Source organism: Pleurodeles waltl, chromosome 4_1, assembly GCF_031143425.1.
Source record: "Pleurodeles waltl isolate 20211129_DDA chromosome 4_1, aPleWal1.hap1.20221129, whole genome shotgun sequence".
NCBI classification, from domain to species: domain Eukaryota; kingdom Metazoa; phylum Chordata; class Amphibia; order Caudata; family Salamandridae; genus Pleurodeles; species Pleurodeles waltl.
In genome coordinates, this window is record NC_090442.1 from 839,117,602 (window position 1) to 839,133,179 (window position 15,578).

Below are 15,578 nucleotides of genomic sequence, written 5' to 3' on the forward strand. Positions count from 1 at the left end.
CCTACGAGGATGGTAAGTCTTCAGTCTGCCCCAAGAAGCAAGAAGGAATCTACATTGGAGTGAAGGAGTCACTCCCTTTCATCCTCAGGCACCAACTGCAACAACTGGCTGCGTGGGTCCTCTCTCCTGCAACAAGGCTTGTTGACTCTTCTTCCAAGGGATCTTCAGGCTCAGTGTAGTCCCGGCCTCCAGCACTGTTCTCTGTAACACATAGCTCCTGCCTGCTGCTCCAGCGACGTGGGATTCCTTTCCAGGAGTGCTGAGTGGGCCTCTCTGCGACTCCTGTTCCTGCTGTCTGTGAGATTCCTGTGGGGGCTGCATCCTCACCTCTCCTCACTGATGAGGTTTGCATGAGACTCCCCTCCTTGGTTCAAGTTCCTTCGGACCTTCCTGGTCCCCAGAAGCTCTTCAACTTCTCTTCTGCGACTATTGCCTTTGCCAAGGCTTGTTGGCGGTTTTTCAACACCATTGACTGACTGCAGCTCTTCTTCCGATGTGGGACATCGACTGCATCACTTCTGAAACTCCTCCTCTGCTCCTGTGCTGCATAGCCACCTCCTTGTCTTCACCGTCGACCTGGTCCTGTACCTCCAAAAGGGTGGGTAGTGGCTCCTGCCCCAACTGGACACTTCAACTGGAACTGGACTTGGTCCTTTTTATTTGCAGGTCCTCTTCTGTCTGGATCCATCTTCTGTTTCTTCCAGTCTTGCTTGGGTCTTGCACAGTCCTTTTACAAAGTTTCTCTGTGGGTTTGGGGAAAAACTAGGTACTTACCTCTTCTCTCCTGGTCGCTGGGGGGGGCACTCTGCTTTTTTTTTTTTTTACCTTTTGGGGTTCCTAATTCCTCCAGCTCCCCTCTACAGATTCCACTTACCTGGGTGGGAGTCTGACGTTTGCATTCCATTTTTTAGTATATAGTTTGTACCCCTTCTAGGGTCTCTATTGTTTACTGTTATTTCACTGTTTTCTGTTGCTTTCTATGTCCATTCAGGATTACTAAGGTGTATATAATAGTGTGTTTACTCACCTCCTAGTAGAGTATTGCCTATGTACCATTTTAGTATTTGTGTCACTAAAATAAAGTACCTTCATTTTTGTAACACTTGTGTGTAAGTGCTGTGTGACTATAAGTCGTATTGCATAAGCTTTGCGTGTCTCCTAGATAAGTCTTGACTGCTCATCCACACCTACCTCTAGAGAGCCTGGCTTCCTAGAAGCTGACTACACCTTACTAAGAGGGAATACCTAGACCTGGTACAGGGTGATAACACCTAGGTGCTCACCGCACACCAGGCCAGCTTCCTACACGCTTTAGTCAGAATTTGTTTGACTGCCTTTCCACATTTCAAAAGGACATAGAACTAACCGTCCCTTTGATCTAACCAACCTCTTAACTAGTTTCATAAAGGCCTTTTTAGAGTCTTCCCACCACTAAGACATCTGCCACCTTCTTGACAGATAGTGCTATCTCTCTTGGAAGGTAGTCCTTCTTTTAGCCCTAGCATCAGCTAGAAGACTCTGTGAGATTCAAACTTTTACAATCAAGGAACCATTGCTCCATTTCATAGTCATCTCAAGGATACACCTGCATGTTTCATCCAAGCCTGAGTACTGCAGCCCAAAAGAGCAATTAAAAATTCAGATTTTAAAAGATGTTTGACATTTTACATTGCTAGAACCAAACAATATGTAGAATCTGTCCAACAGCTTGTGGCATAGTGTTCTGTCATAAAGAAACAGGTGATCCTCCCTTGGGGGGGGGGAGCCTTTGGGGGGGGAGGGGGGTTAATCCACAAGAGGTGTGTATGTCTGTCTGTCTCTCTGTGTGTGTGCACATACAGCATTATTTGTTGGCGTGCTCATTGCAGACATACGGAAAGCAGCAACATGGAAAAGCAGACTGACTTTTCCGCAGTATTACTGTCTAGATTCAACAATACAAAGGGATGCAGCAGTAGGACAAGTGGTTCTACGCCATCTACTTCAATGTGAAAAGCTTGTTTTGGACTTTATTACCCTCCAACTGTTAATCATACTCTTGTTTTACTTACTACTTGCTACTCTGATGTAAGCATGTGAATCTATGAAAGATCCAGTAATGAAGAAAAAAAGTTTCTTAACTGTAACTGAAGTTCTGTAGTATTGGTATCTATCCTATATTTATCCTATCCTATATTTACAGGTGACCTACCCTCCCCAGTGCAGGCACATCTGTATACAAAAATTACTTTAACACTTATGTCATGAAATCTTAACTATGGTGACCTGGCTGAGTAGAGGTGAAGACTGTGCTTTGCTCTGATTGGCTGAGTTGAGTGTTCTATATTTTGTAATGATGTGAATAGGCTACTGTTGTGATTCTTAAAGCCTTTCTGTGCATGTTTAACATACTGCTCATTATATTCACTATGGGACTCCCAGCTTGACGACGGTATGATTCAAACATGTGAATCTATGAGAACTTTAGGTACAGGTAACTAACACTTTCACATCCTAGCCGCGCTCAGAATGACGTTGGGTCTGTTCATCATCTCCCTCTCCCCTATCTTGTTAAGCATTTATGTAATCATTGTATCACCCTCAATTTCTCCGTTGGGTTCCAAGTGTCTGTTTCCAGTGACATTCCCCATTGCATGCCTAATTAGAAACATTAGCAATGTATTGTGTACATAAAGCAGTGGATGGGTGGGCACTCTCTGACGCTAAATCTCAAAAGTCTGATGTACTAGGCAGTGGTGGGAAATGCAGCTGTGTGAAACAATTTTCTGGTCTTAGTTACAGTGGTCTCTAATCTTCAAATGCCCAGCCCTATCTTTTCATGCAAATTCCAGTTGTGTAAACCACTTGGGAATGTTCCTATCCGAGTTCTGAACAATAGGTTGGTTGTAAGTGTCTGTTCTTAACTACTGCAACATTGTTTACATGGGCATTAGTACATTTCTGTTCTGCAGACTTCAGAGTTTTTCAGAATCACAGAATGAAGTTACCAGAGATGGCACTGGTTTCTTCGATTCCTTCTGCAGAATAACTTCTTTTTAAGCTATTGCTCTAGCTTCTAATACAAGTCATGATATATTTCCAAGTACTCTGCATTTTATCAGTTGATTGTTTTTTTGAATAATAATAATTTTCTGATCTCATTTAGGAGGCGTGAACGATCAAGAGAAAGGGACCACAGCAGATCAAGAGAGAAGAGCAGAAGTCACAAATCCAGAAGTCGAGATCGTCATGAAGACTACTACCGTGAGAGAAGCCGAGAACGTGAGTGGCACCGGGATCGAGAAAGAGATAGGGACAGAGAGCGTGACCGAGAAAGAGAATATCGGCACTGTTGATGTAGGTGGGTAGCTTAGAGGTTTTTTTGAGCTTCTTGTCTTGTTAACATTAACCGCTTTAGTTTTATCAATTCCTCAGCAAATACTGCAAGTCCTTGGTTATGGTATTGCCATCACACACAATCTGCAGATATCAGTGGTAAGTATGGCAGGTAATCATTTGGTAATCAACTAAAGGCTTCCAATTTTTTCAGAATTTTCTGTTCTTAATTGGAATTGATTGAGCATATGAAGGAATGCTTGTGAAGTCATTCGTTTCTAAAATCATCTTCATTGTGTAGGTGAGTTTGTTAATAAACTGTGTCAAAGCTGTGGTGTTGCAGCAAAGGTTTGTCTTTGAGTAATTTAGAATTGGAATCAAATGAAGGAAAAAGTTTAATCTTTTGGGTCATTTGCAATCTCTGACTGACTGCCATACTTCTTTGTTTTGGTTGGTAGCATTTTGTCTGAATGGATGGTCGTTTGGAAAATAGAGGGAGGGTCAGTTAATCACATTTTCCTTGGAAATGTAGTTTTTGGATTTGATAGCATAGGTTGTGTTTAATATGGTGGCTATTTTGAAATTGTCTCCATGCTGGATAGGTTTGTATCCATGCAATGATTTGAATGAACCTTGGCACTGAAGGCATGCATGCTTGCTAGTAACAGAGCATCGCTTCCTTTTAAGCTTCTCACTTCTATTCTACAGTATTGCTACTTCCGACACTTTTGGCTTTTCTCGAGCCACTGCCATTGGACTATGAACAGAGTTTACAATTGCAGTAACAGTGTCATTTATGAGCTAGTCAGACTAGGCAAGCAAAACCTTACTTTAATGTATGGTTCGATTGGCGGAGCTGAAGTCCTCTGACCAGACCTTGATAATGCACACTTAATTGTCAGAGTATTCCTTAAATCATTAACTTAGTGCTTTCAAGTTTGAGTCTAAATGTACAAGACATAAAACACTCAGGCCCTCATTCTGACCCTGGCGGTCGGTGATAAAGCGGCGGCCAACCCGCCAACAGGCCGGCGGTCCCAAATATGCAATTCTGACCCTGGCGGGAACCGCCAACACAGCCCGCCGCATTAACACTCCGACCGCCACGGCGGAACAAACAAACAGCGCGGCGGTCACCGCCAACAGCCAGGCGGCAGACAATGTACCGCCCACCCTATCACGACCCACCAATCCGCCACCTTTTCCGGGGCGGGAGCACCGCCGATAAAAACACGGCGGAAACAGACTACGAACGGGAAAACGCTCACCTCCACATACACCACGCGAGATTCCGGCAGTATGGAACCCGAGTTGCAGGTCATCCCCGCACTCCTATACCTGCTCCTGTACCAGGAGCACGCCCGGCGGCGCGGAAGACATCGGTGAGTACTGCACCTACGACACAGGGGAGGGAAAAGATTACCGGCACACACCCACCCACCCACACCCACTACAACACACACATCAATGCATTCCCACAGATCACTGTCACAACCCACAAACCCCCCCCTTCCGAAATAATGCAAAGACCAAAAGAAGAGATCTCAAACGGGCAGATATATTGAAAAATGGACAGCAGTAATCCAAATAAATAAATAAACTATGTACAAAATATATACAGCTACTAAATGTAGTCCAACCACTGTCCGTGGACCACAGGGGTCCTGAGCAAAGGGGCAAGGCCCAGTCCCACGACAAGAACTCCACGGAGAGAACACTGCAGGGGCATCAGAAAGAAAAAAGGACAGGCACCTCAGGGGGAAGGGAAGGGGGGGCACCTCAGCCACTTGAGTACACGACGCAAGATCCACGAGGGGACTCCATGACCACTGGCCCATCCTGGGGAGAGCAAAGCCACAGTCCAAACAGTCCATACAGTGGGTGGCCTGCCCACTGGGCCATCCTGGGGAGAGCAAAGCCACAGTCCAAACAGTCCATACAGTGGGTGGCCTGCCCACTGGGCCATCCTGGGGAGAGCAAAGCCACAGTCCATACAGTCCATACAGTGGGTGGCCTGCCCACTGGGCCATCCTGGGGAGAGCAAAGCCACAGTCCAAACAGTCCATACAGTGGGTGGCCTGCCCACTGGGCCATCCTGGGGAGAGCAAAGCCACAGTCCATACAGTCCATACAGTGGGTGGCCTGCCCACTGGGCCATCCTGGGGAGAGCAAAGCCACAGTCCATACAGTCCATACAGTGGGTGGCCTGCCCACTGGGCCATCCTGGGGAGAGCAAAGCCACAGTCCATACAGTCCATACAGTGGGTGGCCTGCCCACTGGGCCATCCTGGGGAGAGCAAAGCCACAGTCCAAACAGTCCATAACAGACTCCACTGCCACTGGAGGAGGCATGTTGGCCAGAGGACATCCTGCAGCCCTGCCCGAGACAGATCCTGCCCTGCCACGTCTGCCAAAGGGCCAGCGGTTCCTGCCTGGAAGGGCCCAGTTAAGCGGTTCTTGCCTTGTAGGGCCCAGCTCAGCGGTTCTTGCCTTGAAGGGCCCAGTTCAGCGGTTCTTGCCTTGAAGGGCCCAGTTCAGCGGTTCTTGCCTTGAAAGGCCCAGTTCAGCGGTTCTTGAGACGGCGGTCCCCAGCGGAGCGGTGCTGGAGACGGCGGGGCCCAGTTCAGCGGTTCTTGCCTTGAAGGGCCCAGTTCAGCGGTTCTTGCCTTGAAGGGCCCAGTTCAGCGGTTCTTGAGACGGCGGTCCCCAGCGGAGCGGTGCTGGAGACGGCGGGGCCCAGTTCAGCGGTTCTTGCCTTGAAGGGCCCAGTTCAGCGGTTCTTGAGACGGCGGTCCCCAGCGGAGCGGTGCTGGAGACGGCGGGGCCCAGTTCAGCGGTTCTTGCCTTGAAGGGCCCAGTTCAGCGGTTCTTGCCTTGAAGGGCCCAGTTCAGCGGTTCTTGAGACGGCGGTCCCCAGCGGAGCGGTGCTGGAGACGGCGGGGCCCAGTTCAGCGGTTCTTGCCTTGAAGGGCCCAGTTCAGCGGTTCTTGAGACGGCAGTGCCCAGCGGAGCGGTGCTGGAGACGGCGGGGCCCAGTTCAGCGGTTCTTGCCTTGAAGGGCCCAGTTCAGCGGTTCTTGCCTTGAAGGGCCCAGTTCAGCGGTTCTTGAGACGGCGGTCCCCAGCGGAGCGGTGCTGGAGACGGCGGGGCCCAGTTCAGCGGTTCTTGCCTTGAAGGGCCCAGTTCAGCGGTTCTTGAGACGGCGGTCCCCAGCGGAGCGGGTGCTGGAGACGGCGGGGCCCAGTTCAGCGGTTCTTGCCTTGAAGGGCCCAGTTCAGCGGTTCTTGAGACGGCGGTCTCCAGCGGAGCGGTGCTGGAGACGGCGGGGCCCAGTTCAGCGGTTCTTGCCTTGAAGGGCCCAGTTCAGCGGTTCTTGAGACGGCGGTCCCCAGCGGAGCGGTGCTGGAGACGGCGGGGCCCAGTTCAGCGGTTCTTGCCTTGAAGGGCCCAGTTCAGCGGTTCTTGAGACGGCGGTCCCCAGCGGAGCGGTACTGGAGACGGCGGCCATTCTATGGCCAACTGCTCATTGCCTGGTGGTGCCCTCCTGGGCAGCGGGGATGGTGCTCCTTCAATGCCCACCTGGGCTGTGGGTGGTGGGGCCCTCCTGGCCAGCTGGGCTGGGTCCTCCCTGGGCAGCGGCTATGGGGGTGGTGGGCTCTCCCGGGGCAGCTGTGCCGGTTCCTCCCGGGGCAGCGGCTATGGGGGTTGCGGGCTCCTCCTGGGCAGCTGTGACGGGTCCTCCATGGGCAGCAGGCCTGCTGCCTGACTTCTCCGCCTTGCTGCCCTTGCCCTCCTTAGTCGGGAGTCTGTGGCCCTTTCCTCCCTTTGGAGCTGTGGCTGTTGACGGTGGCTGGCTAGTGTCCTGGGGGGATATCGAATCCGGGCTCCGGCGGCGGCCCTTCTGCCTTCTGCTCCTCTTCCCAGGGGGTGGTCTGGCTGTCCCCTTGCTGCTGGGCGAAGATCCAGACCTGCGGGCTGGTGGGCTCCAATACCCCTGCACCCTTGTCAAGGGGGCTGCAGGGCTGGTGGTGGCTGAGGTGCTCTTTTTACCCCGACGAGAAGGAGGGGGGGGGGCTCAGGGTCAGGAAAGAAGGTAGCAGTAGAGAGATAGATTTTCTTGGGACAATGGAGAGTGGTAGGTACAGTGGGTATGGGAGTGGAGGGAGAGGATGTGGTTGTAGGCGAGACAAGTTTGCTGTCTTTGGGTGCAGGTGCAGGAGCGGGAGGCTGTCGTGAGGTGGATGGCTGTTGGGTGGGTGGGTGGCTGCGTTTGTGTGGTGTGGAAGAGGGGGTGACAGACACAGTGGGAGAGGACACAGGGGACGTGTAAATGGCAGTGGGGGTGGTGACTGCACGTGTGCGGACTGGAGTGGAGGGTATGCTGGTGATGGAAACACTGGCTGATGGTGAGGTGAATGAAGGTGTGAGTGTAGACGTCACAGGGAGGGAGGAGGGAGACGAGGAGGTGGGGGTCACAGAGGTGGTAGTGACTGTTGGCATGTCTGCATCGGAATGTTGCTTGTGTGAATGTCTGCGTGATCTGTGGTGCTTATGTTTGGATGAGCGGCTCTTGGGTGTTGAGGTGTGTGCAGGCTGGTCTGATGGTGTGGGTGGGACAGGCAGAGGAACAGGAGACTGGGAGGAGGGAGTTAGTAGAGGGAGGCAGGAGACAGGGACAATGGCTGCCGTCAGTGCTGAGGCCAGAGCCTGGAACGATCGCTGATGGGCAGCCTGACCCGAATGAATGCCCTCCAGGTACGCATTGCTGCGATAAACCTCCCTCTCCACCCCCTGGATGGCATTCAAAAGGGTAGTCTGCCCAACAATGAGCGTTCGGAGGAGGTCAATGACCTCCTCACTGAGGGCAGCGGGGGTAACAGGGGCAGGGCCTGAGGTGCCTAGGGCGAAGGAGATGCCCGGCTTCCTGGCAGACCGGGCACGGGGCGAACGCTGAGGGGCTGCTGGGAGGGCGGAGATGGTGCGCTGGGTGGCGGCTGTACCTGTAATGGCGGGGGGCACGGATGGTGCCACCCCCGCAAGGGAGCTCCCTTCCGAGGACGTGTCCGTGTCGCTGCAGGCTCCAGTCATCCCCGTTGTGGAGCTCCCCTCGCCCTCCGTCTCACTGGTCCAGTCAGACTCTGTGGCATGGCCCTCCTGGGCCATGTGAGATGCAGCTCCCTCCTGCCCCGATGCCACTTCTCCTCCGCCTGATGATGCTGATGCACACAAGCACAGAAAGACAAACAAAAAGGGGGGGGGGAGAGAGAAATAAAGAGATTTTGAGTACATGGATCACCGGTACAGTTAGCGGACATGACAGACACAGATGCCCCCTGCACTAAGTTGCGCACTTGGGGTCCGCTACGCATTCCGTGGAACATGCCCTACACGCCTAGAGTTGACAAGTGCACCCATGGATGACACGGCCCAGGGATGGCTGTACTGACACACTACTGAGGGTGGTGGCTGGGGACACAGGGGCTTACGGGGGTGCCCAGCCTACAGATATCGCCCTGGCCTAGGGGGACCCACAGCCCTCCTCCCCCACATAGACACCTCCACTGCGCGACAACAGAGTAGATGATGCTTGTACTCACCCCCTTGTGTCTGCTGTGCTGCCCTCACGCGCCCATCCAAATCAGGGTAGGCCACCGCCAGGATCCGGAACATCAGGGGGGTCAGTTGACGGCAGGCACCCCGCCTACGTTGGGAGGCCATCCCCAGAAGAGACTCGGCGGTCTTCTTGGTCCCGCGGCGGATGTCCTCCCACCTCTTGCGGCAGTGGGTGCCCCGTCGATGGTGGACCCCCAGGGTCCGGACTTCCTTGGCGATGGCACGCCAAATCCCGATCTTCTCATGGGCGCGGACCTATGTGACACGTACAGGGAGGGAGAAATAACACGTTCAAGTTTGTCTGCATTTTCGTTGCCAGTGGCCCAACGCCCCCCATCCCCGCCAGGCCCCCCGCCAGGCCCCCCGCCAGGCCCAACATGCCCCCCATCCCCGCCAGGCCCCCCGCCAGGCCCCCAAGCCAGCCAGTGGCCCCAAATCCATATTGAATTAAACTCACTTGTTGGTCTGGAGAACCGTAGAGTAGCGCATACTGGGGGAGGACCCCATCCACAAGTTTCTCCAACTCCTCTCCAGTGAAGGCAGGGGCCCTTTCCCCAGTCGCAGCAGCCATTGTCCCTTCCAGACCGAGGTCACAGCAACACTTGCAGTATAGGTCCTCTCCTGTGAAAGTTCAAGTCGCAAGTGGATAAGTAGATAGGAAATGGCGGTCACGTCCGCGGCGGTGCGTACCGCGGCGGGGCGTACCGCCACCGCCGGCGCCCTTCGCCATTGGCTCCTGAAACCCATAGGCTTCAATGTTAACCAATGCGGCTTCGCGCCGCGGTCTTCGACCGCCGACCGCCGCGGTGTGCCACGCCAGCGCATTGACCTCACATCCCATTGTCACACTTCACAGGTCAGGCAGCCGCCATTTCGAGGGTCCACATGGCTCAATTTCAACTGCGTCACACAGGCCTAGGCCTTGCATAGCCACTCAGACACGCCATTCACTGCATAGAGAATCGTTTACTGTGCAAGCTGTGAGTACGTACCTGTGGGTTGCTTGACTCTGTGCTCCATGTTGTCCTTCCTAGGCACCGTCCGCTGGGTTTGGCGAGGAGACGGATGAATCCTCGCGTGTACCGACCGCTGGTGGACCTGTCGGCAATGGAAGAACGCCACATTATCCTGACCTACCGGCTTGACCATGCCACTATACAGGAACTGTGTGCCCAGCTGGAGCCCGACCTGATGTCCCCCATCCGCCAACCCACAGGGATTCCCCCTCTGGTGCAGGTCCTGTCAGTACTCCATTTCCTGGCAAGTGGGTCATTTCAGACAACAGTGGGAATTGCTTCTGGGATGTCTCAGCCCATGTTTTCGAAGGTGTTATCCAGAGTGTTGTCTGCCCTGATGAAATACGTGAGGAGCTACATCATTTTCCCTGAGGTGGGCGAATTGGCTACAGTGAAGGGTGATTTCTACGCCCTTGGACATATTCCCAACGTCATTGGTGCCATTGATGGGACCCATGTGGCTTTGGTTCCCCCAAGAGACAGGGAGCAGGTGTACACTAACAGAAAAAGTTACCATTCCATGAACATCCAGGTGGTGTGTTTGGCTGACCAGAACATCTCGCATGTAAATGCCAAGTTCCCTGGGTCAGTGCATGACGCCTACATCCTGAGGAATAGCAGCATCCCTTACGTGATTGAACAGCTAGAGAGACACCGTGTATGGCTATTGGGGGACTCTGGGTACCCCAACCTGTCGTGGCTACTGACCCCAGTAAGGAATCCCCGGACCAGGGCAGAGGAACGGTACAATGAGGCCCATGGGCGTACTAGGAGGGTGATCGAACGCACCTTTGGCCTCCTAAAGGCCAGGTTTAGGTGCCTGCATGACAGGTGGATCCCTAATGTACTCACCTAAGAAGGTGTGTCACATCATCGTGGCCTGCTGCATGCTTCACAACCTGGCTTTGCGCCGCCAGGTGCCTTTCCTGCAGGAGGATGGTCGAGACGGTGGTGTAGTGGCAGCTGTGGAACCTGTGGAGAGTGACGAGGAGGAAGACGACGGGGCTGAAACAGACAACAGGGACAGAATCATTGAACAGTACTTCCAATAGGACACAGGTAACAATTCAAACATAATTTAGTGAATGTGAACTACTCTCCTGCATCTCTGCTGCCTGTCTATTTGCCCCAGTGTATGATGACTGAGTTGTGGCTTTTCCCTCCCTATTTCAGATCTGGGGTCCCCACTACGAGTCCTGTGCTTCGTTTCCCCATCGACTACAGCTTTGTGGCAGCTGTTTGTTGACTTCACTATGTACAAGGACATATTTGCACTGTCATGTCAATTACAATATTTTGAAATCACAGCCAGACTCCAGATAGTTTTGTGCTAAATGGGTGTTTATTTCAGTGCTCAAAATGGGATGGGTGGTTTCAAGTGGGTGGGGGCTATGGTGAAGGAATGTCCATAGCAGAGTCCAGAGTAACAGTCACACAGGTGCATTGTCCAGAGGCCTGTGGAGAGATGGAGCATGGGCAGTTCAAGGATGGACAGGGTGACAATGTGGGACAGTGGGATGACATCAGGTGGTATCCTTTGCTGGCGGGGGTCTTGACATCCTACTCTGTCTTCTTGCGAGATCTCAGGGCCCTCTTGCGGGGTGGTTCTTCTCCTGCAGGAGGTGGGGGTCTGGTGGGCTGCTGTTGTGCGGGGGCCTCCTGTCCACTAGCGCCGGCGGAGGTGGTTGGCTGTTCTTGGTCCAGGCTAGTGGCAGGGGCCCTTTGTTGTTGTTGAGTGTCCGTCCTGGTGTTGATGAGGTCCTGCAGCAGCCCTACCATGGTAACCAGGGTGGAGGTGAGGGCTCTGATGTCCTACCTGTACCCCCGATAGTGTTCCTCCTGCAGTACCTGGATCTCCTGGAACCGGGCCAGTACCGTCGCCATCGTCTCCTGGGAGCGGTTGTATGCTCCCATGATGGTGGTGAGGGCCTCGTGGAGAGTGGGTTCCCTGGGCCCGTCCCCCCCCTGTCGCACAGCTGCCCTCCGAGTTGCCCTGTTTCCCTGGGCCTCTGCCCCCTGGCCGGTGTGCCCACTACCACTGCCCCCAGGTCCCTGTTGTTGTTGGGGTGGTGGGTTATCCTGGGTGCCCTGTAGTGGTAGACACACCGCAGATTGACGCGCCCTGGAGACAGAGGCATGGGCCCGCTGGGTGGGAGCTGTGCTGGTGTTCCCAGAGGGGTTTGGGTCTGTAGTGGCCTGGGCCTGTGTGAGGGGAACCGACTGTCCAGAGGTCCCCGATGGTCCGGGCTGGTCATCGGTGTCCAGGTCGACAGAGCTGCTGTCATCGCTGACGGCCTCTTGGGTGGGGGGTGTGGAGAATTCTGGGCCCTCCGTGGCGGTGTGTTGACGGTCGGGTCCTGCAGGGGTATAGAGGTATGGTTATAGTTTCAATGTGTGGCATATGGGTGTATCTGTGGGTTCCCGTGTCCCCAAGTGCTGGCATTCGTGTGTGGGGGCTTTGGTGAGGGTGGCTTGTGGGGGGGATGTGTATATGCATTGGGCATGCTTTGGTGATGGGTGTCCATGCTTAGTGGACGCATGCAGGCCTAGGTTTTGGGATGTGTGGGTTGTGATGGTGAGACATTGGCAGGGAATAGGTGTGCTGGGGGTGGGGGTGAGGATGGTGGTGGGGGTGAGGATGGTGGTGGGGGTGAGGGTGAGGGTGGGGGTGAGGATGGGGGTGGGGGTGAGGGTGGGGTTCGAGGATGGGGGTGAGGGTTGGGGTATGATTTGGCATGCAGGTGGGGGGGAAGCAGTAGTGAAGCTTCAACTTACCAGTGTCCATTCCTCCGCCGACTCCTGCGAGGCCGTCAGGATGCAGGATGTTCAAGACTTCCTCCTCCCATGTTGTAAATTGTGGGGGTTGAGGTGGGGGTCCTCCGCCAGTCTTCTGCACGGCGATGTTGTGCCTGGATACCATGGAACGCACCTTCCCCCGTAGGTCGTTCCATCGCTTCCTGATGTCTTCCCGATTTCTGGGGTGCTGTCCCACAGCGTTGACCCTGTCGACAATCCTCTGCCATAGCTCCGTCCTCCGGGCAATGCTGGTGTATTGGACCTGTGTGCCGAAGAGCTGGGGCTCTACCCGAACGATTTCCTCCACCATGACCCTGAGTTCTTCGTCTGAGAAGCGGGGCTGTCTTTGGGGTGCCATGGAGTGGTGTGTATGATGTGTGGGGTGGAGTATGTGTAGTTAAGTGTGTTGAGTGTGGTGGTGTGTGTTGTTTTGTGTGTGGATATTGTGTGGGTGATGGTGTAGTGTGCCTCTGTGTGATGGTATTCTGTGATCGCTGATGTGTCTCTCAGTGCTTCTTTCTGAATTTTTTGTCGTAGGGGTTTGTGGGTGATGTGGGTGTGTGTTTTATATTGTATTGTGTGTGTGGGAGTGGTGTGTGTATGTGTATCAGGTGTGTGGAATTCAAATCGGCCAATGTGGCTGAGTTTTGTTCGTTTGTGTGTATTCTGACCGCGGCGGTGTGTACCGCCAATGGTAAACCGCGTTTGAAAGACCGCCGCGTGGATTCGTGGGTCGTAATGGCATGGGCGTATTTCTGTTGGCATGACGGTGGAGGTTTGGTGACCTCCACTTTTCCGCCGTCCGCTGGTCTGGCGGTCTGTTGTGGCTGTCGGATTTTCGGAGGTTTGGCTGCTGCGGGTCAGAATGACCGTGGCGGGTTACCGCGACCGCGGCGGAATTATGGAGGATTTCTGACCGGCGGTAGGCGCCTTTTACCGCCGAGGTCAGAATGACCACCTCAGTCTGTGCTGACAATTTTGTCATTCCCTGGTGACATCTGTACAATCAGTGTGGAATTATCATTTTTAATGTTCTTTAGTTTTTCATTAAAAAAATTAAGTTGGTTTCTAATTTAATTTAATTTTCACGATAATCTTTCCAAAAGCTGGACTCTGGCTATCGGATCCTGAAACATTTAAAAGAGGAATTTCCTTTTAAAATGTTAAAAAATGGCTTTCTCCTAGAGTTAAAAACTAGCTTAGTTAAGGTCAAGGAAGAGTACAAGGTTACAGGGCCATATCCCGTATGCTTACTGTCATTTACCATTGTTCTCCAAAGGGATTGCCTAGTTACAGTTTGTGTGCACTTGAATGTCTCTGAATAGAGACTGAACAGTCAATGCTCACTTCTAGAAGTGAACTGAATTAAAAAACAAATGACATAGTGTAACACAATTAACACCTGATTTGAATGCCCAGTTAATGCATTAATTTAGAAATAGGAATACATAATTTAATTAATCAATAAAAAGTGCAGCTAATTCTAACAAATACACAGATAACTGATGGTAGTCCCAACGACTTCTTAAGGTGAGTTTCGACCGTAATTGGAACCCTACTGGCATGGGATGAGTTGGATGATGCAAGCTCCTCTGTTTTTCAGCTTTAAACGTGCCCCAAGTAAAATAATGGAACACATATCCAGAATGTGTCTGTTTGCTGGTCCAGGCAGGATGCCAGAGCACCCATGTTTTCTCGTGCCTTCAGTAATGGATTTGAACCCTGTCATGCTGCTGTGTAGCTTTTGTGCAGATCTCATCTCAGAGTTTCTAGTACAGTTAGTTTGGACTGGCACTTGTTATTCGTATTGAGTTCAGACTCAACACTGTGTCTGCTCCTGTTGCCATGGTAAATGGACCACACAGAAAAGAAGATGACTGAGTTTCCTATGTGGCAGAGGAAACCAACTGTGACTAAAGAGAATGGACCAGTATTCGGCTGGTAATGTGGTTTAGTGGTGGTAATAAGTAAGGGGTATTAATATGCTATGAAGCCATTAATCTAGACACTGGTTACACACAAGAATAGAGCCTAGCCCCCCAAGATTTATCAACCCAAAGGAAAGTGTCACTCCAAGGAGACAATGCAGAACACCTGAGAGCAGTTCTGTCAGAGAGAAACACTTCTTTCATAGAAGCACAATATTTCCGTCTAGAAAAAAAAAACTAAAGAACAACATGTTGTAGAACAAATCAAATTACCATCCAAACATGAAATTGTAGAGCTTTGGAACCTGAGAAGAATCCAGAAAGTATCCAGGAAATACCATGCCACCATTACAAACCCAATTGTAAGCAAATACCCCAAGCAAGTGGCTGCTTATCCAGAATATGCAGTACTGTTAGTGTAATGCTTCTAAAATGTCTGGAATTCTTTTCTGAGTGCATCACAGTCAATGCTGCCCACCTCAAGAGGATGTTCTTAGTTTTGTCTCTACTTAGATAGTTGCCTCCAGAAAGCTAATTTCAACACCAATATTATGCAAGACTGTAGGAAAGTTACTTTCTTAGGCATGGTTACCCCCACTTTGTGCCTCTTTATCAGTGTGTTAAGACGGTCTTTACTGGCATCCTGCTAACCAGGACTCCATTGATTGTGCTCTCTCCTCCAAATGTGGTTGCTTTTGTGCCCTTTACATCCCCACAATTGGCATACTGGTGTACCCCTGTAAGTTCCTGGTATATGGTACTTAGGTACCCCGGGCATTGGTACACCAAGGGTCCCCAAACAGCTGCAGCATGTATTATGCACTCAATTGGAGCCCATGCAAACTATGTCTGCAGGAGTGAAAAGGTGTGTGCACCCTTTCACTGCACCAGGTCACTGTAAGTCATCCCA

The 15,578-nt window shown here is 52.2% G+C and overlaps 1 long non-coding RNA gene across 1 annotated transcript in view; it reads left to right on the forward strand.

Moving 5' to 3' along the window:
- The first annotated feature begins 3,149 nt into the window (after positions 1–3,149).
- LOC138288592 (uncharacterized) overlaps positions 3,150–15,578 on the forward strand; it is a 55,923-nt gene continuing 43,494 nt past the window's right edge. The window contains exon 1 of the long non-coding RNA XR_011202479.1: positions 3,150–3,340. This is a non-coding gene — a long non-coding RNA (uncharacterized lncRNA). The remainder of the gene's footprint in view (positions 3,341–15,578) is intronic.